Genomic DNA, 24,541 nt, shown 5'->3' with positions numbered 1-24,541 from the left:
CTGGCACTACCTGCGAGGTGGGTTTCTTGCAGGAGCACAATCGTAGGCGCTTTTCTTTTAAGGTACTGTAGGACTAACCCCCGTTTAATTTTGTGTCCCAGACCGTTAACATTCCAGGAGATAATTGTCTGTGGTGGGGACGTCAATTTGTTCAAGGTGGGGTCAGGGCCTATTAGATTCTCATCCCCCATCGTGTCCGGTAACTAGGATCATTCGGAGCAGTGTTGGGCGTATCGTTAATGTATGACGTGAGCCGGTCTCGGTCAAGACCTCAGGTCTGAATACATGAAGAAGAACCATGTTGAGTGTTGCGTGCGTATATGCTAGAGTTAGCCAAGTTGTAAACCTAAAACAGAAACAGAACAAGCACCTTACGTGCAAACCCCATACCCCCCTCTCTGCCTCCCTGCCCGGTGGATAAAGAACCTTCCACACCCCCAACTGAGCAGAGTGCTTACTTTCCCAACTTATGAGTATCGTTCTTGGGGGGGAGACTCCTGTGTCCTTTGTAGAGTCCCTCTCTCCGCAAATATCATGCAATGTCAGTTAGCTCCGGGCTTCTTACCTGTAGGCTTGCATATGTCTTTGGTTTGAGTCTTACCCCGTTCTCCATCATTAGGTATGGCCCAATAGTCTCGGAGCCGCTGACGGGCTCTTTGTTGTACCTGAGGATGGGCCTGTGGTCGTCAGCCATGTTGTCGGCGTTCGGGGCGTCTAATGCAAAGGGGCCCGTCGCATTGTTTGTGAATCACCACCTGTCTATTCGGTTCCATCATTCACCCGGGGGCTCCTATCTCCGTTGTTCCGCCGTGGATCGCGATTCTTTGGTCCTCTCGCCGGTCTCCAGCCCTCCAGCCATTCTTGGGCGTCGTGTGGCGAGTCAAAAAACCATGTCTTTCCTTCTGATTCGACACGGAGCCTTGCCGGGAAAATCATTGAATATTTTAGTTCTCGAGTTCGCAGTTCTTTCTTGATGTCTATGAAGCCCCTTCTCTGTTGGGCCACTGCTGCCGTGTAGTCCGGATAGAAGTGTACTTCTGAATTGTCTATTTTGATCGGCGGGCACGTTCTTGCGGCCTGCAAAATGGCGTCCCGATCCCTGAAATTGAAAATGCGCGCCAAAATGGGGTGGGGTGTAGCCCCCAGTTTTGCCTTTCCCCCGGGTACTCGGTGGGCCCGCTCCACAGAGAAGTATTTAGACAATCCCTTTGGTTTCAGCTGTTGTTGCACTAGGTCCTCAATGTACAGGTCTAGGGCCGGGCCACCTTCCGTCTCCGGCACGCCTATCAGGCGGATATTATTGCGCCGGGAGCGCCCTTCCTGATCGTCCAGTTTGGCCCTTAGTTTGGTGTTATCACTTTCCAGTCGTGAGACCCGGCGCTGCAGGTCCGAGGTGTCCCCAACTAGTCCCGTGGTGGTCTTTTCTACCTCTCCGAGACGGTCCGACATTTTCGCCAAGTCAGCCCTTATCAGCGAAACGTCCGTGGAAATGGTGCCCATGGATGACTGCATCGACCTCAGGGTCGTCATCACATCGTGGAGGGTGACTGTTTCAGCGTCGGCGGGAGCGCCCGTGGGCGGGGGCGACTTGCGCTGCATGTCCCCCCTTGGAGGATCCGGCAGGTCTTTTTGATAAGCAAATTTGTCCAATTTGAGGGTCTGTTGGCCCCTTGTACCCCTGCCGCTCATGCTGAGGCTTGTAGGATGGGTCCCCCTCACCGGGTTCGGCGTTGTCTCAAATCCGTCGCAGCTCCCCGGTAGGCTGTGTGTGCAGCACCGCGGTTCTCGTGGTATGGCAGTGATTCTCTGGCACCTGGATCGCGTGTAAGCCTCCTAGGCCGGCATAGCAGGGCGGTGGTGGGCAGAAAGTGTGGACTTATCCGCAAAAGACACCCTCACAGCAGTCAGGCCGATCGTAATGTCTGAGGAATGTGGCTGGCAGGATTCCCGTAGTGGTCTGAGGGCCGGCGTCTCACAGCGGGTTGCTGCGGCTGAAGGAGACCGTCATGTGGCGTTGCTAGTCGCAGCCACGCTATGCACTCCCTTGTGTGCTCTCGGCAGCCGGCGACCGTCTCCCCGTACTGGTCTGCTCTCGCAGTGTTGTACTTTGTCTTCCCCAATGCGGCGTCACACGGGGTCCGGCGGCAGTCTCTTCCAGGCTGTAGGCGCTGGGGCGCCGCCGCGGGTTCGCAGCTCGCCCGCGTTCCAACACGCGTCCACTTGCCTCACAGGAGAAGTGCCCGAGCGGGTCCGTCTCCCACCAGAGTCCCCGGCTTCAGGCGCGAAAGTAGGCCACCGGACACCCCTCCCCGTATCTCCTCTATCCCGCAACGTATTGGGACACGGGTCAGCTCTCCGTGCACCGGAGAAGTAGCCTGATCAGGTGGTGCGGAGTCCGACTTGCAGCGAGGCGGATAAGTAAGCAGATTGTGCAAGAGAGGGCCCTTTAGTCATGGAGCTCCGTTAGTCAGCGGCCATCTTAGCTGGGTGCTCTTGAAAAATACATTTAAACATTATTTATGCTACAGCAGGGTCGGTCTGGGAAACAAAATAGGCCCTGGCACCAAAATAAGTGGCCCCCGTTAGCGAACCAGATAGTTAAAAGAGTGGGCCACATTTTCAAATCAGGCCAGTTTTGAACTTGTAAAGAAACGCTGGATACTGCATTCTTATGAATTATAGTGTACAACATATAATACACACCATAACTCATGCTCCCACATTCTCAGTAAGTCACAGTTCCACTAACCTTGCAATTCAGATCCATCAGCAGGTATGCTAGTAGCCTCACTTTACTGAACCCAGTGATGACTATGCAAACATATTTATTCTGGTCAGCAGTAGAGCTAGGGAAAGGGAAATAGGACCAGAGAGAGACACAGACACTGGATGTCTTCACCTTGCTCTTCTTACTACCAAACTCAACCTGAATAACAGAGGTGTTGATATCTGCAACAAGAAATAATTATTTTAGTATTTGGTCAAGGATGTTACAATTCACTATTTCTACTATGACATCTGAAATACATTGTGGCAGTCTCGATATACCCCACTCTCTTGGTTGCTAATAACTGTAAAAGATAAAAATAACTTTTGTAAATAATATATGGAATACCTGAACAGTAATAAATGTTCTTATATCTAAAACGACTGAAATCCAGTCTGTAAGCTAAATGATTCTCAATATAGTTTATCAGCTGTAACATAATGATTACTCACTAGTATTGGGCTTTCACTTCTGACAAATATACTTTCACTTCTCTACCACTGGCATTACCTTAATATCTGTGATTCAAGTGATATAAACCAAGTTTATACAATATAAAGGATTTGCCACCTCTTCTGACATGAATAGCTACAATAGAGTTTGTAACTTGAGAAAGGACGACTCCTATATCACATATCGGATGAAATTCTAAGTCTTTGGTCTCTAATGTTTATCCAGAATGCTTCTTTAACAAGAAGGTCATTGACAGCTCTTGATAAAAGCACAATGAATTCTGTCACCTGGCAACAAGATTCTAGCTACAGCTACTAAGTATCAAGCTGGACTAGCAAAGAAGGCTCTGAACCACAAGGAACTTATACTCAATAGCTCTAAGATGGCCATCACCAATCTCAAGAGTCCTGTGATATTAGTCTTGATTTGACATGCATGTTTTGTATAGTGCATAGATTGTAGCTATGAAGCCTCAGACAAAACTGTGCCCAAACTCTGGGTGTACCTCAGACTCCCTCTACTGCGGAAGACTCAAGCACCATTGAAGGTTTGAGGAAAGCTTCTTTGTGGCTGTCCAGCCTACACAGGTGAGTGAGGGCCATGGATCATGACACTGGACCCTGTCCACACGCCGACCACCCTGGGGCATGGCTCCATGCTTTTCTGGATCATCTCTATGGGCTTCTCTTAACAACATGAAGCAAGTTGAGTATAGGCTAGCTCCCATGATTGCTCCTCATGGCCATACTTTCCCTTTCCAATAAATATTTTATTTGCCTTGTAATAAATCATGCACCTAAGATCTTCTGTATTTCTAATTTATTTTCGTCATTCACCTGAATAGAAATCTGTATTTGCTGCTGGTCGTTTCTATGTAGAACAAGGTTTTACTAAAGCTACATGAAACACAGGATAATCTTCATATTGTAGTCATTTTAACCGCACCGTCTAAGGTTCACAATTTGTTTAATGGTAAATGGCCCATCAAACCTGGGTGCTAACTTACAAGATATCTTTAAATGCAAATTCCGTATGAATAACTATCCTTTTCCCCTGTTAGACATTGAACAATAATTAATAAATGATCTATTAATTTGTATTGTTCTTGTGTCCCAATTAACATTAGGATTATGCAAGGTTAACCAATGCATACCAAAATCATCTGGACAAAAACTTACTAACCCTGATCGTATTGCTGAATCGTGTACTGCTCTAACGTCTTCAGGAACCTTGTTCTGAACACAAGTATCTGTAAAGATAGCGTACACGTAATATCCGTATAGTTCCACAGGCACCTGAACCTAGGAGTCCTCAACCATCTTATCCATCTGTTGGACAAAGTCATTTTCACAGGATAAACTAAGGGTAGCATCTAAGCACTGCATAGCTGTCTCTACTCAATTTGGAACTGACTGATTTTCTTCACTAGACAAGTCAACTCTCTTCATTTCCAAGGATTCCAGTCTTCCACCTGCTGTAACGTTTCTAACTGCACCACGAAATCTATGAGTTCAGCCCATTTTGATGGGAGATTCACAACCAGTGCTAATATATCTTTTTATTATTTCATTCTCCTTAATAAAAGTAAGCAGACTTATTTTATTTTACCCAGCCAGTCTCAACCACTAGGCAATTAAAACTGGTGATATAACTTATGAAATCTTGATGGTCTTGTTTTAAATTCAATATTTAAAGAAATAGTATATGATTTCCTATAAAATACATTTCACTATTGCTCACAAAAAGGATACAGCCATAGATCACTGAGCTCAACTGATGGAAAATTCAAATTGCCAGTATTCCACTAAAAGAAGATACAACAAAGGCTACTTCAATTTTCTCATCAGGAAATGTCATGGGTTTACAGAGGAAAATGCAAGTTACACTGACTAACAAATAATGTAAACTTGCAAAACCTCTTTGGTGATCAAGAGTTAACAGGTTATACTTGTGAGCCTGGGCAGAATGCATGGTCCCCACCAGAATGATCTGTAAGATCCTTGCCATGAAAACCCCAAACTTGATGAACATTCTTTTGAGAGTTTTGAGCAGATTTGGGGACCTGCACCAAGCTTACTAGCAAAACACTGAAAAGTCTGACTAACCATACCTACACAGGCACTACCTCAAATATATAATTCACAATATTAACATTAGATTAAAACTAAATGGATACAACCAATAGAAGTACAACCAATTTAAACAACAGACATCCTATATTAATAATTTTAAGATTAACCTACAAACGGTAGAGTAATAAATAGACCCACAAAATTACATTACATAGAACCCTTCCTATGGCGTGTGAGGTCGATCTAAATGTGTATAGTATGATCCAGGAAAGGTTACATAAGTTTGTAAAAGCCAAACATAGATTATTCATACCTGGGAAGATATTTTGTGTTACCATCAACAGATTTGAGGCATGCATGCCAGATTTTCTGTACATATATTAATTTACTTTTTATTTGTGGGGGCCTTGTGGTATATTGTTGTGCTCTCGTGCTGTATTCAGCACGAGAACACATCTCTTGTGTATTATTTCAATGGGGTTCTGTGTTCTTGTCGCTCCGTTCGATTCCAGTACTCTGGACAACGAAAGTCAGTTGCCTGGAGTCCTGGAGTTGAGCGGCGGCGTTCTCCGTGGGTGTCTACATTTACCTTCAATAAAGAAGACTACTTACAAGTTACCTGCTTCTTGTTCTCGTCTATCATACAACATTTGGCGACAGCGGGTTCAGAACCTCCTCAAGACACCCACCGGAAAAATCCTCGGCAAACCCTCATTCCCTGCCTGCTCCACGAACGACAACCTGCTTCATCTCCACTCTTGGGAGTCACAAGACATCTCTGAACTTCTCAACTGTCCCATTCCCAGCGGACATGTCAAATATTTTCTAATCGACATCCTCAACGGATCAAGATCTCCCAGAGTTCCAAGCAGGCATCGTTATCCAGGCCGTGAGTACACAGTCTGCGCAGCCTAGAATTCTTTGTGCACACCATTCCAGCAGCCTACGCAGCTTAGAGCGTTTCACACTTGTTATCAAAGACGTCTGCTCCGTGTAACTCACACAGACGTCCACCGTGATTGTGACCTCATCACGCATACGTCGGGCGGCCATTTTCTAGGTTGCCTAGATACACAACCACACGGAGATAATTTTCTTTCACGAAGACAACGTTTTCTCAGCTGTTATACTTCTCGCTTCAAAGAATAATTTACTTTGACGCTAGAAACACCAATTTTCTGCCTTCTTCAATCGTTTCTTCAAACATTCATTTAAAAAGGTACGATTTTCTCGATGACAGGCACACCATTGCCTGCACTTCCTTTTGTCTTCTACAGTTTATTCTACACATACATGTGATTTATTTAAAACAGTCATACAGTCTTACGCATTATAGTTGCTACTTTAATTGTTTATTTAACATTTACTTTTCTAATATTCACAATCTGAGGAATCAACTTAATTAATAATGGCTTCTTCACAACAGTTTGCACAACCTCCACCTTTTCTTCAGCTTCCTGGCAAACCAGCCATTCCATGGCGTCAATGGGTTAGAGCCTTTGCCAATCATATTGTGGCAATTAACGCTGTAAAATTTACACCTGAAAGAAAAGTTGCCATATTATATGGCTGTTTAGGAGTTGCTGCACAGAATGTTTTTGAAAATCTGCCGAGATCTCCAATTCCCACTGGTGATGCAGGTGATCATTGGGATGAATATAAAGAAGCATTGTCTCGCCTTGCAAGGCATTATGGTGAAGAACCTAATGAGATGCTGGAAAGACATAATTTCTTTAAAAGGAAACAGCGTGAAGACGAATCCATTGAGGAATATATTGCTCAATTGAGGATTTTGGCTTCAACATGCGAGTTTGAATCAAATCCTGACATATATATCCGGGATCAATTTGTTTTTTCTTGCTATTCAAAGAAAATTCAGCAACGCTTATTGAGTTGTAAAAAACCAACGCTTCAAGAAACCATTGACATTGCAAAGAGCATCGAGAGATCTATTACAACATCTAACGCTCTTCAGAAGGACCAACCTTGCATTCCTTTTCAATCGGCATCTCATGATAATTCCAATTCTGTTAATGTTGTTAATGTAAATAGATCTTTTAAGCAAATGCCCAGGAGACCTAACCCCTTTTGTTACAGGTGCGGTTCAAAGTCTCATCTTGGTCACAGTCCCACTTGTCCGGCACTTGGCAAAAGATGTGTTTTAAAAATAGGACATTTTCAGGGTCTATGCCGATCTGTTAAAAAAAACCCTCAGACCTTCTGTTAACAACATTGAATGTCCTGAAATTGATGATTGCATAGATGAATTTCAAGACATGGTTGTTTCTATTCAGTGCAATTATATCCATGCACCTAAATTAGTTAAAGGTCCATTCTGTACGGCACTTTTTGGTGATATAGAAATTCTAGTAATGGCAGATTCTGGATCTCCAATAACTATTTTGTCTGACGTAGTGTTTCATGAGAAATGGAACAACTCCATTTCTTTGATTAATTCGGATGTCAGTCCCAAGGCATTCGGTGAATCCGACATTATTATTCTTGGGTTTTTCAACTACAGATTAGAATGCTTGGGGAGATCAATTGTTACTAAGATTTATGTGACTATCAAAGGTCGCAATATAGTTGGGTGGCAAGATCTCGCCAAGATGGGTGTGTATTTGGTGCCTGGTTCTGATAATCCGATAAGAGTTGGTGATCCTCCTGAGGATTATTCTCCTGCTCCATCTTTTGTGTCTGAATGTCTCGTTGTCAATGATCACGAGTCTGATATTAAACAAATTGTAGATAAATTTCCAAAGGTTTTTTCTAATCAACCAGGTACTGTAAAAGGTTTTCAACATGAAATCAAATTGAAAGCTTGTGCCCAACCCATGGTTCATAAAGTTCGGCCAGTCCCTATTAGCGCGAGGGATGAACTTAAATCTGTTCTCTCTTCTCTTAAAAATGATGGCATTATTGCATCCTCATATTCATCTGAATGGGTTTCGCCCATCGTTATTGTACGGAAAAAGAATGGCGAGGTCAGGCTATGTGCCGATTTACGCACAAATATTTTAGTTGACTGCCACCCCCTCCCCAAAATTCAAGACCTTCTTGCCAATTTAGGTGGGGCAAAATATTTTTCTTTAATTGATTTACGTTCAGCATACCATCAAGTCCCTCTATCCAAGACTTCCCAAGATCTTACTACATTTGTTACCCCATTTGGAGTTTTCAAATACTTAAAACTTCCTTTTGGCCTGGCTTCTGCAGCCAGTGTCTTTCAAAAGATTATTGGATCATCTTTTTCAATCCATGCCTGGTGTGCAGGCCTATCAAGACGACATTTTGTTTTTTTCTCCTGATTGGGAATCTCATTTATCACATCTGACTTCTGTTTTAGGTAAGCTCAACGACTCGGGTATGACAGTCAGAGCTGATAAATGTAAATTTGGTTCTCAATCTTTAGATTACTTAGGTCATACTTTGACTTCTGAAGGTATAAAACCCAAGTCCTCTCTTATCGAGGCTATTTCTCATGCCTCCCCTCCTAAAGACAAAGATGCCCTTCGCTCTTTTCTTGGTTTGGCGGAGTATTATGCCTGTTTTGTAAAAGGCTATGCCCTAATTGTAGAACCACTTCGTTCCCTCTTACGCAAAGGTTCAAAATTTGAATGGTCAGATGAGGTTGACACATCGTTTGTTCGAATTAAAAACATGATTGTTGATGCCCCTGCTTTACAACCCTTTCATGATTCTGCAAAATGTTTTTTAATGGTTGATGCTAGTCTGACTGGCTTAGGTGCTGTGTTAGGACAATGGGTATCAGGGCAAGAACACACGATTGCTTTTTCTTCCAGGAGACTTAAAGATTCAGAAACACACTATAGCACTATTGAGCGAGAGTCATTGGCTTGTGTATGGGCCATTGAAAAATTCAAGAACTATATATGGGGGCGTGAATTTGATTTATTCACTGATCATAAGCCTCTCACTCAACTTCTTAATGGAGATGGTTTAGGGAAAGCCTCGTCAAGACTTGTCAGGCTGTTGTCGAAATTACATGAGTTTCACTTTAATATTAAACACATATCTGGTGGTAAAATTTTTCGAGCTGACTGTTTATCTCGCATGGCACTTGATGATTCATCAGATTTTGAGGAAATTGGTGATGTTGAATGTGTGGTCGCCACTCTTGATGCTACTAAATTGTGTCCCTGTATCACGGAAGAGTCTTGGTCTAAAGCTTATGATAGAGATTATGATTTAAAACTAGTAGCACAATATATTTCTAAAGGTTGGCCAGAAAACAGGAAATTGTCCAATGGATTAAAAGCGTTTGCCATGGTCTCTTCTGAACTGTCATTGGTAAATAATTTGATAATGAGACATGATCTTTTTGTTCCTCCTTCAGATATCAGACTTGATATCATTAAATTCGCACATCAAGGTCATCTAGGTATCACAAAAACGTCTCAACTATCAAATCTCATTACTGGTGGCCTTCCATTGAGTCTCAAGTAAAGTTTTTTATAGATTCTTGCAATGAATGTTTACTTTCAGATAAAAAATGGAAACTCATGAATACTCCTCTCCATCCTGTTCCTTTTCCAGATAAACCATGGGAAAAAGTCAGTATAGATTTTTCTGGCCCATTTGAAGTGCTTTTGTCATTTTATTGATTGACTATCACTCAAAGTGGGTGTATCACATGTTTTGTGACTCACCAACTTCTGCAAATGCCATAAAATTTTTGAAAAATTTGTTTATGATTGAAGGTTGCCCATCTGTTGTAGTTTCAGATAATGGTTCTCATTTTGTCTCTGAGAAATTTACCTCATTTTTGATTGAACATGATGTCGTCCATTTTAAAGTTGCCCTTTACTCACCCTCTTCCAATGGTTTGGTAGAGCGTGCTAATAGACTTATCAAAGACGCTGTTCAGACAGCCCTTTCTTCTCATTGTGATGTTAAAGGTTTTGTTGAGGATAAGTTTTGGTCGTATAACATCTCTCCTCATAGTACCACTGGAGTGTCTCCTTTTTCTTTGTTAAGAAATAGGAATGTTCATACCAAGTTGTGTCCCAAGTGGTTATCTCAAAAGAATATCAAAGTTAATCTCGGTGACAGTGCATCAAAAAGTAATAAGTCTCACGATGTTAATTTGTCAAATAGAGTTCTGCAAAAACAAAATGCCATGAGAGACAAACATGATTTTGGAAAATGTTTCAGTTCAGTTGATTTAAAAATTGGTGATTGGGTTCCTATTAAACACCCAAAGAAAGTTTCAAAAGGACTTTCTAAGTTTTCCACTCCTGTTCAAGTAACATCTGTCAGTAAGGCATCCGCTTTACTTGGCAGTAAAGGGTGGTGGAACTAGAGAGCTTTAGTTCTTTTGACTAATTCTCAAGCACGCTCTTTACTAAATTTGTCAAAAGAACAATTTGATCAATGTGAATGGTCTTTTGGTTAGATGTTCCTCTTTCTGACATTCCCTCCACGTTGTGTTCTTTTTCCGGTCAGACAGATCCTCAGATAGTTTCTTCTTCACCCTCCATTTCTTCTGGAGTTGGTGAGGAAGTTCTTCATCAAACTACTGGATCTTCTGTCCAATGAAGAAAATTACCTGTTAGATTCAATGATTATGTTTTGGGTTGAAATGTTATTTATTTTCCTGTTCTTTGTTTTCTATTTTTATTTTTTGAGTGTCTCATTTAAAAAAAAAAAACATTGTGAAGGGGGAGAAGTTGTGGTATATTGTTGTTGTGCTCTCGTGCTGTACTCAGCACGAGAACACATCTCTTGTGTATTATTTCAATGGGGTTCTGTGTTCTTGTCGCTCCGTTCGATTCCAGTACTCTGGACAACGAAAGTCAGTTGCCTGGAGTTGAGCGGCGGCGTTCTCCGTGGGTGTCTACATTTACCTTCAATAAAGAAGACTACTTACAAGTTACCTGCTTCTTGTTCTCGTCTATCATACAACAGGCCTGTCCCCTTTGCCTTCCTCCTTGTAACCATACCCTTTTCCTGTCCCAATACTGTCAACTTTTGAGTTACCCTTCCCTCAACCTATAGATTTTACCCTTTACGTTATATACTTAATTGTTACCTTTCTGTTTCTTGTGTTCATAGCATTAATTGCCAATTTTTTTATCCAAATTATTTTGCCTAATGATAAACTTTCCATCTAAACCTATATCACTATACCAGTGGGATCTAGAAATATACTCACCCTCTCAATATGGCTAGTCATAGTTCATTAGGGCAAAGTATTTTAGGCCTACTGTCCTGTTCAGGCAAGCTGACAAAGAACAGGTGTTCTGTTCAATCAAGTGAATGAGCAATAACGATGCCTTTAAATTTTGTTTTTATCTTGTCATATTTTTTCTTCATTCAGAGACAGAGGCCAAAAGTCAGTTTCTCTTCTTACATTGACTTTTCTTTCTCTGACTGTGAAATTAGAGAATTGTGTAAACTGTGCTGTCTGATAATCATGCTGTTCAAAGTGTGTGAAATGAAATGCTCTAAGATGTAAATAAAGCTTTTTTTCAGAACACAACATTTAAATAGCTAATAAGTGAGCTGCACAAACATTTCAAAATATATTTCAATAGTTATCAAAGCACACTTTTGTAATTCTGTGTGATGAAAAAAGATTTTTATAGGATGAAAACAAATCAGAACACTTTAACCCAATTTTCTAACATTGTTTATGCGCTATATTGTTTTATCAGTAAAACTGCATGTTAGTGGGAAAGTTTGTGGCCATTTCAATGGGAAATGTGCTGTCTGTAAAGGACTGTGCACTACCACACCATGTTTTAGTAATATATTTATTAAAAGTGAATTTTTAAACAGGAACTGAGAAATATTCCTGCCCCCTCCGTGATGAAAATGCTATTCGTGAACTAAGGCAAGTCCGGGATCATGTGTACCTTGTATATGGGGCAAATTGGTATTCTACATTGAGGAAATGTTAAGTCTATTCAATAAAAAAAAATTGTTTTTTGTACAGCAGATATGATGAACTTGCATATTTGAAGGTGCTCTTACATGTGTTAATGAAGAAAATGGCAACCCCATAAAAAAAAGTATTTGCCTAGAATTGCACAATTTTTAGAGCGGTTTACGGGTCAAGTACATTACAGTTATGTCAAGTAGATTATTAAAGTTACTAGACCTGCAGGTCTTGTAACATTTTTATGATTTTTCGAGGCCTGTACCAGCTTCTTTATTTAGAAAGCTTCTTAACAACTACAATATGCTGCTACCTTGTTCGATGGGAGGCCACTCTTGCCCCACCCTTGAGAATTTTCATTCAGGTCTCCTGTCAGATTAGTAAACAATGGGTCTGTTTGTTGAGCGACGATGGTAATCTCTGGTTACACCTTCTTTGTGTTGTTTCTAATTATAACATTCCTCATCCCTTTACCCTTATATTTGAGGAGAGCAAGTCTGAATATTGCAGAGTAAACACATTCACAGTCACAAGATATGTCATATTTGTAAGTACCTATACATTACATCAGGCATCTTCAACCTAAGTTATAAGGGCAAGATTTTTTACAGATTTTTAGAATGTCCAGATAAGAACTATTCACTGACAGTGCATCTAGATATTACTCATTTACATAGTCAGTGGTTAGCCTGAAAAGTTGACTTAGATTTGACCCTTCTGGCCCACTTTCGACACCATTGCATTACATCAAACAAAAAATAATCCTACGCAAGCGGTTCTGCAGTGAATTCACGTTAGACAATATAAGTGTTTATTCTATACATGCCACAAATTATCATCATAGTATACCTCTCTGGTGAAAATAACCTTTTGCTAGATAATTATAAAATCACTCTAAAATATACCAAACACATAAAGCTCTGTACCTAACCACAGAGCTTTCACCATAAGCTATTGCTAGGTTTTGTAGAAAATTCACTCTTGGCTATAAGGGTGGCCCTAATCTTGAAATATATATATAAAACATAAAAATTCTTTCCTTGCTGTGAACTATAACTCTGTTTCTCAAAGCTGACTCTGATTTCCTCTTTGCAAGGATAGAATCAAAACCTTCTGATGTGAAAGACACGCAAGAAACAATAATAGTGCAGTCCTACAAGAGACCTTCACACAATGAATAAGGAGAAACAACAACTCCTTTTCACAGAATTGCTAAATTACCCTCACTCAAGGAAGGGAATAAGCTTCTCCCTTAGTTACTCTACAGATTTATTTCTCCTACATTTGACTCAACATGCACCTGTAGAAAGGTGTTTAATTTTGAAAAGCTACTATAAGGAACTAGGCTTGTTGCAGTATTCCAAGGATGTAGCAGGGCTTTCTCCTCTAAAGAAATGGCCCCTATTGATCCATCTGCCTCAAGTCTTTCTACTCTAGTCAGGGGAAGAATTTACTTTTGTCTGTAGTTCTCTAAAGCTTACATATAAGAATCGCTTAACCAGTGCTGGCCAGTCAGAGCTGTTAAATCTTAATCCCATGCATATATATAAACCAAGCATATTACCTATGGTTGATTCAGGAACTTTACTGGGTAGGTACATAATTCTTCACACATCCTAAAATTGTTTCTGGCCAGCTAATTTTCTCGAAATCTGATCATGTGGTTATATGGGATAATGCAGGAAAAGTCACCTGTTTGCACCCCAAGACCTTCCTCAGTTGGGACGCCGGGCTTCAACCTCCTTTCACTGCAGCACAATGGAAATATTTCTGTGGACTGGCTAGTGCACACTCCGCCAATTACTTATTGCACCTACCTCATAATAAATTCCTTCACAAAAGGTATTGTACCCCTCGCAAGATGCATTGCATGGGCCTCTTGACCGATTCATGTTGTTGCAGATGCGGACGAGATAATGTCTTGTTTCCCCACCTGGCACAGGAGTATCCTGCAGTGGCCTGTTTCTGGACCTCTTGTCTACAAAGCAATTGCCTCGAACACTGATTACTGTTTCCAGTGGTCCCCATTGATACACACCCTCTGATATGTCAAGGTCGTTCCTAGTGGAGTACGATACCTGACAGCAATGCTGCTACTTCTGGCTAAGCACAGAGTTGTGATACACTGGGGACGTTTCCCTGCACCCCAGAGAGACAGCTTGATAAGCATTGTGACCTACTGCCAAGAAACACTTGCCACATAGTAGGAATTGGCCCATCAGGGATATCGTCCGGTGGATGCCTGGCTCCCCTTCATCTCTTATCTTGCGTCTCACACAGACTCAATTGGTATCTGTCATATCCCCACCCCCATCTTTGCTCAGCCAGTCACCTACCTCTTAGCTAGGGCTGCCCCCAGCAGGCAGACCTTGATGGTCACAGAGACACATGATCCCTTAGACCTAGTGTCCCTTTTCTCACATGACTCGAGAATTTGTATACCCATTGTAATGCATCATGAAATTGCTTTAATTCCTTCTATATTGCTTGTCTTTTCCCTGTCTTCTTAGCCCTGACAATGTTTTGCTTTGCTGGTTTTCTTGTATTCTGTCATTTAGATTTCTTGTTGTGTTCTGTACCTAACATATGTTATGTTATGATAACTTATATAGCGCACGATTACCCGGAGGTGTCCTGGCGTTAGTTACCTTTCCAATACCCAGATCCCACCAGAAGGCGTAGGGCAAAAGAGAGTGTGTGATAATTCAAACCGAGCTATTTGTCAAACAGCCATGTTTTCAGGCCTTTCCTGAAAGATGTTAAATCAGTAGATTGTCTGAGATAAACAGGAAGGTCGTTCCAAGCCTCCGCTGCACCAAGTACGAAGCTTTTGCCTCCCCAAGTGGCCTTTTTTATGGCTGGCACAGTAGACAACTTGGCCCCCGAAGAGCGAAGATTCCTTGTTGGTGTATGCCATTTGAATTGCCGTCTTAAATATTCCGGTCCAGTACCATGTAGAGCCTTATAGGCCGTACATAATGCCTTGAAACGAACTCTATTTCTCACGGTAAGCCAATGAAGTTTTTTTATAACTCCAGAAATTGAGGCAAACCGTTGGCTACCAGTGAGAAGCCTAGCTGCGGCTTTCTGCAGCATCTGGAGCTTGTTCATAAAGCGTTCCTGAATGTTTAAATACAGGCCATTACAATAATCAAGCTTTGATAAGACCAAAGCAGTAACCACGGTCTGTTGACTAGCTAACGGTAAGAAAGGCTGAATTTTTTTTATTGTTTTGATAGCAAATGCGGTTTTAGATGAAACTGCGTTTATTTGGTCTCCAAAAATGAGTTTGTCGTCCACAGTAACACCTACGTTTTTAGCCTTCTTCGTAGGTGTTGGAAGAGAACCCATCGATGGAGGCCACCAGTTAGGAGTCCAGAAATTATGGTCATTACCAAATAAAATCACCTCTGTCTTATCAGAGTTAAATTTTAGACAATTGTCCCCCATCCATTTGCCTACCGCTTCCATGCTATCCTGAAAACGCCTCTCAGTCCCAAGTTCCTGCCCAGGTAGGAGAGACCCCACAATTTGGGTGTCATCAGCATAGGTTGTAAGATAAAATCCAAAACCACTAATAAGTGGGGCCAAGGAGGAGACAGATACGTTAAACAGCGTAGGACTGAGCGAGGACCCCTGTGGAACTCCGCAAGGCAGCACAAATGGTTTGGATTGGTAATCACCCAGAGACACCATCTGAACTCTGTCTGAGAGGAACGATTGAAGGAGTTTCCATACTTTGTTCTGGATCCCACACGCCCTTAACAGGTCCATCAGGAGATCATGGTGGACCGTGGCGAAGGCCGCGGACAGATCCAGCAGGACCAAGGCCGCTTTGCCACCCCGGTCCACAGCCTTCCTAATTTCCTCAGTCGTTTTAATGAGGGCCGACTCTGTGCTGTGTCCCGCTTTAAAGCCGTATTGCGTGGGATCCAAAACATTTGTCTCTCGAAAAAAAGCACTAAGCTGTATTTTAAGGGCCTTCTCTATCAATTTCGCTGGCAGAGGAAGACGCGATATAGGACAAAAACTATTTTGATCTTTAGGATCCAGATTGGATTTTTTCAAGAGGGGTAGGACCGAGGCCAGCTTCCAAGGTTTAGGAAATTGGCCGGTTCCCAACATCATGTTGAAAATTGATGTAAGGACATGTGAAATAGGCCATGCGCCAAGCTGAGTCACTGCCACTGGGCAGGGATCATCCGGGGAACCTGACCGAGCTTCCAGAAGTAACTTATAGGTGGTTTCCACTGATAAGGAAGTAAACTCATCCAATGTAGGGTAACATAGAGAGCATGAATTCAAAACCTCCCTAGCACTGAGACCACCAACCTCTCTAGGATCTTTAAACACTGAAAAAATAGTCTCAACTTTGTTTAGAAAACTTTTTTCCAACCCATCACAAAGTCCCTGACTAGAATGGACTTTAACTGGGGGTGGTAATACCAGACTTGAGATGGTCCTAAAAAGTTCTTTAGATGAGCCTCTGGCCAGGTCAATTTTTGTAACAAAATATTTTGGTTTAACAGAAAACAGATGCTGTTTATAGCTTTGGAGGATCTTTTTATATGTCTCCTTATCAACCTCTCTATAGTCTCTCCGCCAACAGCGTTCAAGACGCTTACATTTAAGTTTGTGGTTTCTCAATTCTTCCGTGAACCACGGGGCGGAAGGGAATGACCTCTTCGGGACAATGGTTCTTATAGGAGCTAATTTCCTACATGCATTTTTCAGCCATTCGGTGTAAATCAAGGTAGCTTCCTCTGGTTTAGTGGGATTATGTCCTACAGATGATGTAAGGAGTTCCTGAAATTCCTTGTCGTTCACTTTATTCCAAGCCTGGAATTGGATCTGTTTCTTGGGGCATTTACCCCATTAAGATGATTTTCTAGTTTCAGTTCAAACTGGACAGCCGCATGGTCTGTCCAGACCGGCGGCAGCACCCCAGTAAAACTGAGCCCCGGGTGATTAGTAAATATTCCATCAAGGGTATGTCCCACCTTAAGGGTGGGGGTGGTTACACATTGAACCAGGCTAACACCTTTCATCATATCTGTGAGAATCACTGTGTCTGGATCGTTTGTAGCATCCAAATGAAAAATTAAAACCTTAATAAAAAAATAAAAAATCTGCTGCTGAGATTAACCAATTGCATGGCTGATACTTGAAACACAAGGGGCACAATGCTTTTGCTTAGGGGCAAGCTCCAAACCCTGCAGTATCCATTTCACTAGATTGAAAATAAATAATATATACCTTTTGTGCAGGTTTATTTGTTTTACACAAATATACTGATCCCATGGCTGGACCAGAGGTGAGGATTATGCATTCTCGTTCTTGCTTTAGTAAAACAACAATCATCTTACAATATTAAACCAAAGTTTCATAAATAAAGAACTACAGTAACCACAGTTTATTGAGAACAAACCTGCAAGTCCCATCAGCATGTTGAAGCACCAATGACATTAAAGATACTCATTCAAACAAACCCAACTGACATTGGTCCGCCTCTTTTTTGCAGCTCTGCAGCCATCATAAGTGCTCCTTTTTCTTCTTGATCTATTTTTTTGTATATCTTTTTTTTCTGTTTTGTTTTTTAAACTTTATTTAAGAGATTTTCAGATATGCAAAACATGCAAAATAATAGAGATAATCAGGGTTTTAAGCATTGTGTATATGGCATATGACTAAGCAGTAATGAAAGACACATCGTGTAGTATTTTCCACATGGGAGAGCCTGAATATTACATGATAAATGAGAGACATCACAAAGGCCAGAAACAGATAAAGGGGAACAATCCCATAACACCCAATGCTGTACTAATAACAATCAATTCGGCACACCACAAGCCCAGGTCAGTGAAAGAGGTGGATATGGAGGATCACTATTGTCAGCCCAGAGGGGCAATATTTAATCAGAGTCATCGGATTCCTGGGAGTGCAAGTAGTCCCGTAACGGAAACCATATGTCTTTGGGACAAGAGGTGACGGGTTGCAGCTGTGCATAATCTTCACATTGAGACATGCTCTTCAGCCATGTACAGTCTTTGGGGCAGGGTCTGCTGCTCTAGTGCATCTCTATTTACCACTTCACGAGCAAGAGCACAATGGAAATAATCATCATATGCAAGAGCGGCCCATTCAAGTAAGAGCGGTGGGACTGGGCGGTGGGGTACCCAACAGACAACGACATGGGAAAATTAAATAAACAAATAATTTTCCCTCGTCATCATCGGTTGAGTCCCCCCACCCCTATTACCTCCACTGGCTGCTCCTGATCAGGTGCCTAGTGGGACGTTGTAAGTGTACCCCAGTTGTGCCATCAGGGGAGTGGGTGTGAATGGGGTGTCAGTCATGATGGAGATGTTGGGAAAAATGGTCGACCAGTGGTGGCTGAAGAGTTTGCATGTCCAAGTAAGTCCCCATCAGAGGTGCATCATTTGGGGCACAGAGGAACGAGTAAGATCGATGTGTGCTAGAGCCTTGGGTGTTGCATAGACATGGTGAAGGAATTTAAAATGTAATAATTTATGTTTGTGATTAATAAAGATGAGTTTGGTGTGGGAGCAGCAGCATGATCAGATCTTATCTGAGAGGAGGCCATCCAAGTCAGCCTCCCAGGCCGTCTAGTAGTGTCTGGTTTCATGGAGGGGCAAGCGTGGTTTAGTCTAGAGATCAGCCGCCCATCGTCATCGTCAGAGATAAGCAGCGTTAAAGGTGGTAAATCGGCCCTGGCCAGCAGATAGATAAGAGGGCAGTCTGGAGTGTAATGTATTATGAAGCCATCAGAGTAAGAAATGGTCCATGCGTGAGATGCCATGAAGTCGAGTAGCATTTGCATGTGAAAGGACATGGCAGTCCAGGAAGACATCTCCTACTGTGCGCAATCCATGACGGTGTAGGAAACGTCTCCCTAGTGAGGGGGGGCCAGGGGTTGTCAACAATTTGTATATTCAGGGAGTAAAGGACTCCTCCCCCAGAACACGGTGAAGTTCAGCCATGCCCAGCTAGTGGTAGAAAGTGTTTGTTAATCAGAGGAGTCCATGAGGATCCCCTCCAGGAGTATAGAGGAAAGCGGGAGGCGCCCTGATCTCTTTCCGGCTTAAGGTAGGGGATCCGTGCATTTGGGTGATACCAGCGATGTGTATACTGGCATTGTGCGACCAGGTAATAGAGCTGAGGGCCAGGGACCCCAAAGCTTCCACACTCATAAGGGAGGGTCAGGGTATCCCAGCGAACGAGGGGCTGAAGGTCAGCCCATAGCAGTGCTAGAGGAAGACTACGTAGTAAAGCGAAAAAATGCTGCGTCAAAGGAAACGGGATATTGAGATAGAGGAATCGGGGGAGGACCACCATTTTAGTTATAGCTATTTGGCCAGCCATGTAGAGCAAAAGTGTTCAACCTGAGTGGAAATTTTGTCAACAGCTGGGTTGGAATTAAGTTAAAGGAGTTGATCCTTTTTCCTGTGGATTTGTGTACCCAAGTATTTGGTGGATTCTGCACACCATATATGGGGATATTTTAGGGCTACAGGATGGGTGCAGTCAGTTAATGGAAATAGTTCAGACTTCGCCCAATTGATATAGAGGCCAGAGAGGCACCCATACCTCAGGATTTCGTCAATCAATGGGGGAAGATTGTCAGATGTGTGGCAGATAAAAAGTAATATGTTGTCAGCGTACATGGAGAGTAAGAGGGGGCCATGGGTAAGTTGTAGTCCACAGTGTAAATGACAGAGGGTCCATGGAAATAATAAAGAGGAGAGAGGAAAGGGGACAGCCTTGTCTGGTCCCCCTTGCTATGGGTAGATGTCCTGTAAGAGAGCCATTCACTCTTAGGGAAGCTACTGGGGCAGAGTAGAGAGGCATGACCAGGGATATGAAATTATAGGGATGACCTTGTTTAGTCAGCATTGCCCTCGAGGAAGCCCACTCCAGGGAGTCAAAGGCCTTCTTGGCATCTAGCAACACCACTGCTGCAGGAACCGTGAGAGAGACTGCAATACATTGAAAATTGTTTGTAAATTAAGGGAGATGGACCTCTAGGGAACACAACCACACTGGACAGGAGAATTAATCTGTTCCATCAACAAGAACAGTCGAGTGGAGAGGACCTTTGCTAAAATCTTATCGTCAAAATCAAGGAGGGACACTGGGTGATAGGAGGAACATAACTTAGGGTCCTTGCCAGGTTTGAGTAGAAACTAAAGGACTCCTTCCATAAGTTAGGTGGTAAGCGACCCGCCTCAAAGAACACTGCGTACAAGGGCGATGAAGTGGGTTGCCAGTAAGTGCTTATAAGCCTTGTAAAAAGCACCAGTGAGGCCGTCCAAGCCAGGGGCATTAGACCCATCAAGGGCATCTATAGCTTGCATAACTTCCTCAGAAATAATAGGCTCACTGAGAATGCGCTGTTGGCCACTGGAGAGCCAGACCATTGCGATCCCTGCTAGATAACTCACAGTCTCATCAAAATTGTCCGTCAGGTGGGAGGAGTAGAGTTGGCCATAATAGCTCAAGAGCTTAGCCAATATACCCACATTGCCAAACAGGGTGTCACCAGTAGATGACCACAATTGTGTTATGTATCCACCAAGACGATTAGGACAAAGTAACTGCGCCAGGGTGTAACCAGAGCACTCCACCTCGTGCTAGCATCTAGTTCTGGCATGTTTACCCAGAAATGCCTTTTCCCTCTTGGCAAGTTCCCAGAACTCATCATGAGGAAGGAGCATCTGTAGATTGTGGAGAACAGTTGGGTCGGTATTCCTCATGGTCTATATTAACAAAGAACGGATATCGCAGAGGATACTGGCATCTTTGAAAATGCATACACCATAAATGTATGGTTTAAATGCTTCCCAGAGGGTGGCCTGGGTTGCGACCGAGACAAAATGGACAGCTAAATACTCTTGAACTGCAGTTTGGAGCATAAAACAGTTTCATGAAGGGCCGCACTTTGGAATTGCCACGCATGCTCCTAGCCTCCACCATGGGGCATCTGTAGTGTTAAGCGAAACAGATAGTGATCAGATAATGTACTAGTTAAGTGGGTCACATCTGGTGTCCAGTTCATGACATTAGCAGTGAGGAGCCAAAAGTTGTCCAGGTGTTGGGTGGTGAAGAATAAAGCGTGAAGTCAGAGGTAGTAGGGTGCCGAGCGTGACAATACGTCATGGAGTATGTGAGCATCAATGATATCAAGGAGACAGAGAACCCCCCAGGCCAGAGGTTTACCGATTGTGTTCACGCCACTGGTGTCTACCAACGGGTCCTGATTCATGTTAAAGTCCCCTCCCACAAGGATAATGTCTGCTTGCACCCTCCCCCCAAAAGAAAATACAATGTCCGATAAAAATCAGGCGCGTCTATGTTGGGGACGTTCACCAACACGACACAGTGGTCTGCCAATAGGCCAGTCACGATGACGAAGGGTCGTCAGAGTCTATTAAGTTAGCGGTGTGGGTGAAAGGGACACCTTTATGGATGAGAAGGCATACCCCCCTCGAATAGGAGCCATAGCAGGAAAAAAAACAGGATGTTCCCTATGTGGAGGCAAATGTGTGAGAGGCCCGGGGAGGAAGATGAGACTCTTGAAGAAAGTTATTTTTTTTTTTTTTTTTTTGCTGCGAGGCCCTTGTTACTTTCCCTTAGGGTAAGAACCTTCTTGCTATTTTCCTAGGAATGGGTGTCTCTTTGAAAGTTTCGGCATCACACCTCAGTTTAGTGTTTTAGTTGCACTCTGTGAACCTCTAATGTGAGATATTAATCGTGCCATCAATAGACCGATTATGAAGGGAATCTCTACCCAGTGTCCGGTACGATTGGTTTCCCTGCACACACCCCCCTCACCCCTCACAGTGTGGAGAGTATTCACCGAAGGCACTCTATATCTCCTGAGTAAACAGTCACAATAGTAAGATATGACTTGACTTGCTCTCTTTTAACCTATTTTTTCCCCCACCTCTAGGTCGCCTAATTAGAGCAGGACCCCGTGGCCCTCTTTACCCCCGACCCAGAGAGGTTGTATCTGCTTTTTACTAAGTGAATGAGCATCTAACCCTTGTGTCTTCTTGTGTAGTACTTTGTTGAGGTCCTGACGAATCGCTGGTTGGCGAGAAACATGTTGACCACACCAGGGGGTTGAGTTAGTTTTCTGTATACCTATACGGTCTCTAGCTCCCCTCTCACCCCTTTTAATCAGGGAATCAGCCACGTCAATAAAAGCCATTGTGGACTGATCACCCTTTTTAACTTTTACTCACTTTTGCACCGACTACACTTTCCTCCATCCTCACCACACCCACCATCGGCAAGGAACAAAAGAACCCCGCCAAAAGAGTGCCTTCGGGTTCTCCGTCAGACATTGCAGTGCCGGTCTGTCGAGGGGCAGTGAGTCGATGATGATACTGGACACCCTTCAGTCAGGGTGTGTTTCACACCTAATACTCTGGGTGTGTGAGGCTCTCAAAGTTCCGACAAGGGAACCCTTCCAGTCCCTTGACTTGTGATATCAACTCTCTTCTCCACTCTGTAGCACTTTCCCCGGGGAACTTTGTATTCTGCTGTATACTCTTGAAGAAACACCATCTTAACATTGTGGCAGAAGAGGTATGAAAGAACTTCGTTTACCCTTGCTGGGGTTGTTGAAGCAAGGATACTCCACGTGAGAAGGGTGATGTCTATCAGATTTTCTGGCTTTTGAGGGGTGTCATCCAAGGATTCGAAGAGAAGAGAATCAAGCCATGTTAAGAACGGAAACAGTGAATTCCTAATGAGCAACACAACACAAACAAAACGAAAAACACTTAAGTACAGAATACCCTCCCCCACCAGATGAAAGGACATCCAGCAAATCCCTGAACCAAACAAAGCAAATAAAACATCCCAACAATCAACATGGTGGTTTACACCTGTAGGGCCAGGTAACACTCTGGTCCATACAGACAAGTTCGGTAATACCTGAAAAGTAAACAGAACACAGGATTGCAGTTGTAAAGTATTAGCAGATATGACAACAAGGCTGTAATAAAACCCAGCGGGACAGAGATCACAGGACCCTTCCCCCCTCAATGTGGGGGAGAGAGAGGGAGTTTCAATGGGCCCATCACCAATAGGGAAAAGACAAGAAGGGCAATGAACAGTCGAATATCAGTTAGTTGAACGCTGCATTGATGAGTATGGTGAAGGGGGAGCACTTAGGAGTGGTGCATCTGGAGGAGACCTCATTAGCCGAGTATTGTTTACAAAAGGCCACAACGTCCGCAGGTGTTTCGAATAGCTGGGAATGACAATTGACATCAACTCAAAGACATGCAGGATACAAAATACCATATTTGAGTACAAGTTTGGGCAAAGTGACCTTTGGGTAAGGGGTGGAGTCATTCCTTTCACTCTACTACGGGGCACATATGGTATGGCACAAACCGAACTCTTCAGATACATTGTTTTGGGGGGGTTCAGCTACACCTCCTCTGTCCCACTTAATATGAGCCCAAAATTGTTTTGAGTCCTTTGTTTCACAGGCTGATTTCAGATCACGCCACTGATCCTCGTCCCACTGTTTTTTTGCTGCTTTCTGCACTTGCCTTTATGTCTTCCTTGCCTCTCTCACTCCTGAAGGATTCCTAGATCTTATTTCTGTGCTCAGTTATTGACGGGCTAGTTTACAAACATTATTATACCACCCCACCTTGGGTTGTTTTTTGTTTCCCTTGTCTGGTTTTATAGTCTTCCTAAAGATCGATTGAAGTTTTGTAAAAAAGTGGATATGTGCCTCAAGCATTATTTGGGGAAAATCATGCTTGCTAATGTGAGTATTTAGATTAGCCACTTCTTCAACGACCATGTTTTTAAGGATCTCCAATCTCTCAAGGCTCTCGATGAATCTGCCCCATTTAATATTGCGCATATTATTAGAGGCAACCATATCTAAAGTAACTTTCCCTCGCCCCGGTATCAGTTCTCTAGTCCCCTTATGAGCTAGAAATACCATACAAAGTGGATTGTGATCACTTTCCATCCTAGATTTAACAATCATGTCTATCAGACAATGCCATCCTCTTATATCCACCAAAAAGTAATCTATACGACTGGAATACCTGCCATTATCAAAGGTGTTTTCTCCCTGGCGATCAGACGAGGTACGCCCATTTGCTGCTCTAAGCCCTCTCGCTAAGCGCAAGGCCTTAAGCTGTATGGCTACAGCTGACCATCTTCTAACGGCAGGTATTTCAAGCTGAGGGACGCCCCATTTACTGTCCTCATCAGCAGCAAGAAACTGATCCTCTTGTCCAAGAGGTTCAAAGGTTGTATTAAAATCTCCACCTACAATAATAGACAGCTGAA

General features: G+C 42.9%; 1 long non-coding RNA gene across 3 annotated transcripts in view; it reads left to right on the top strand.

Annotated features, from left to right (window-relative positions):
• The window catches only part of LOC144768275 (uncharacterized), a 226,283-nt gene that overhangs the window by 28,178 nt on the left and 173,564 nt on the right, over positions 1-24,541 (top strand). Inside the window, exon 3 of one of the 3 annotated variants that reach the window (XR_013598515.1) lies at positions 9,850-9,903. The exons of the other annotated variants lie outside the window; for them this stretch is intronic. This is a non-coding gene — a long non-coding RNA (uncharacterized LOC144768275). Of the gene's footprint in view, positions 1-9,849; positions 9,904-24,541 lie in introns of those variants that run through there. 3 annotated transcript variants of the gene reach the window in all.

The sequence above is a fragment of the Lissotriton helveticus genome, chromosome 7, assembly GCF_964261635.1.
Source record: "Lissotriton helveticus chromosome 7, aLisHel1.1, whole genome shotgun sequence".
NCBI lineage: Eukaryota > Metazoa > Chordata > Amphibia > Caudata > Salamandridae > Lissotriton > Lissotriton helveticus.
Note: the sequence above shows the minus strand (reverse complement) of the source record. Positions and strands in the feature narration are given on the sequence as shown.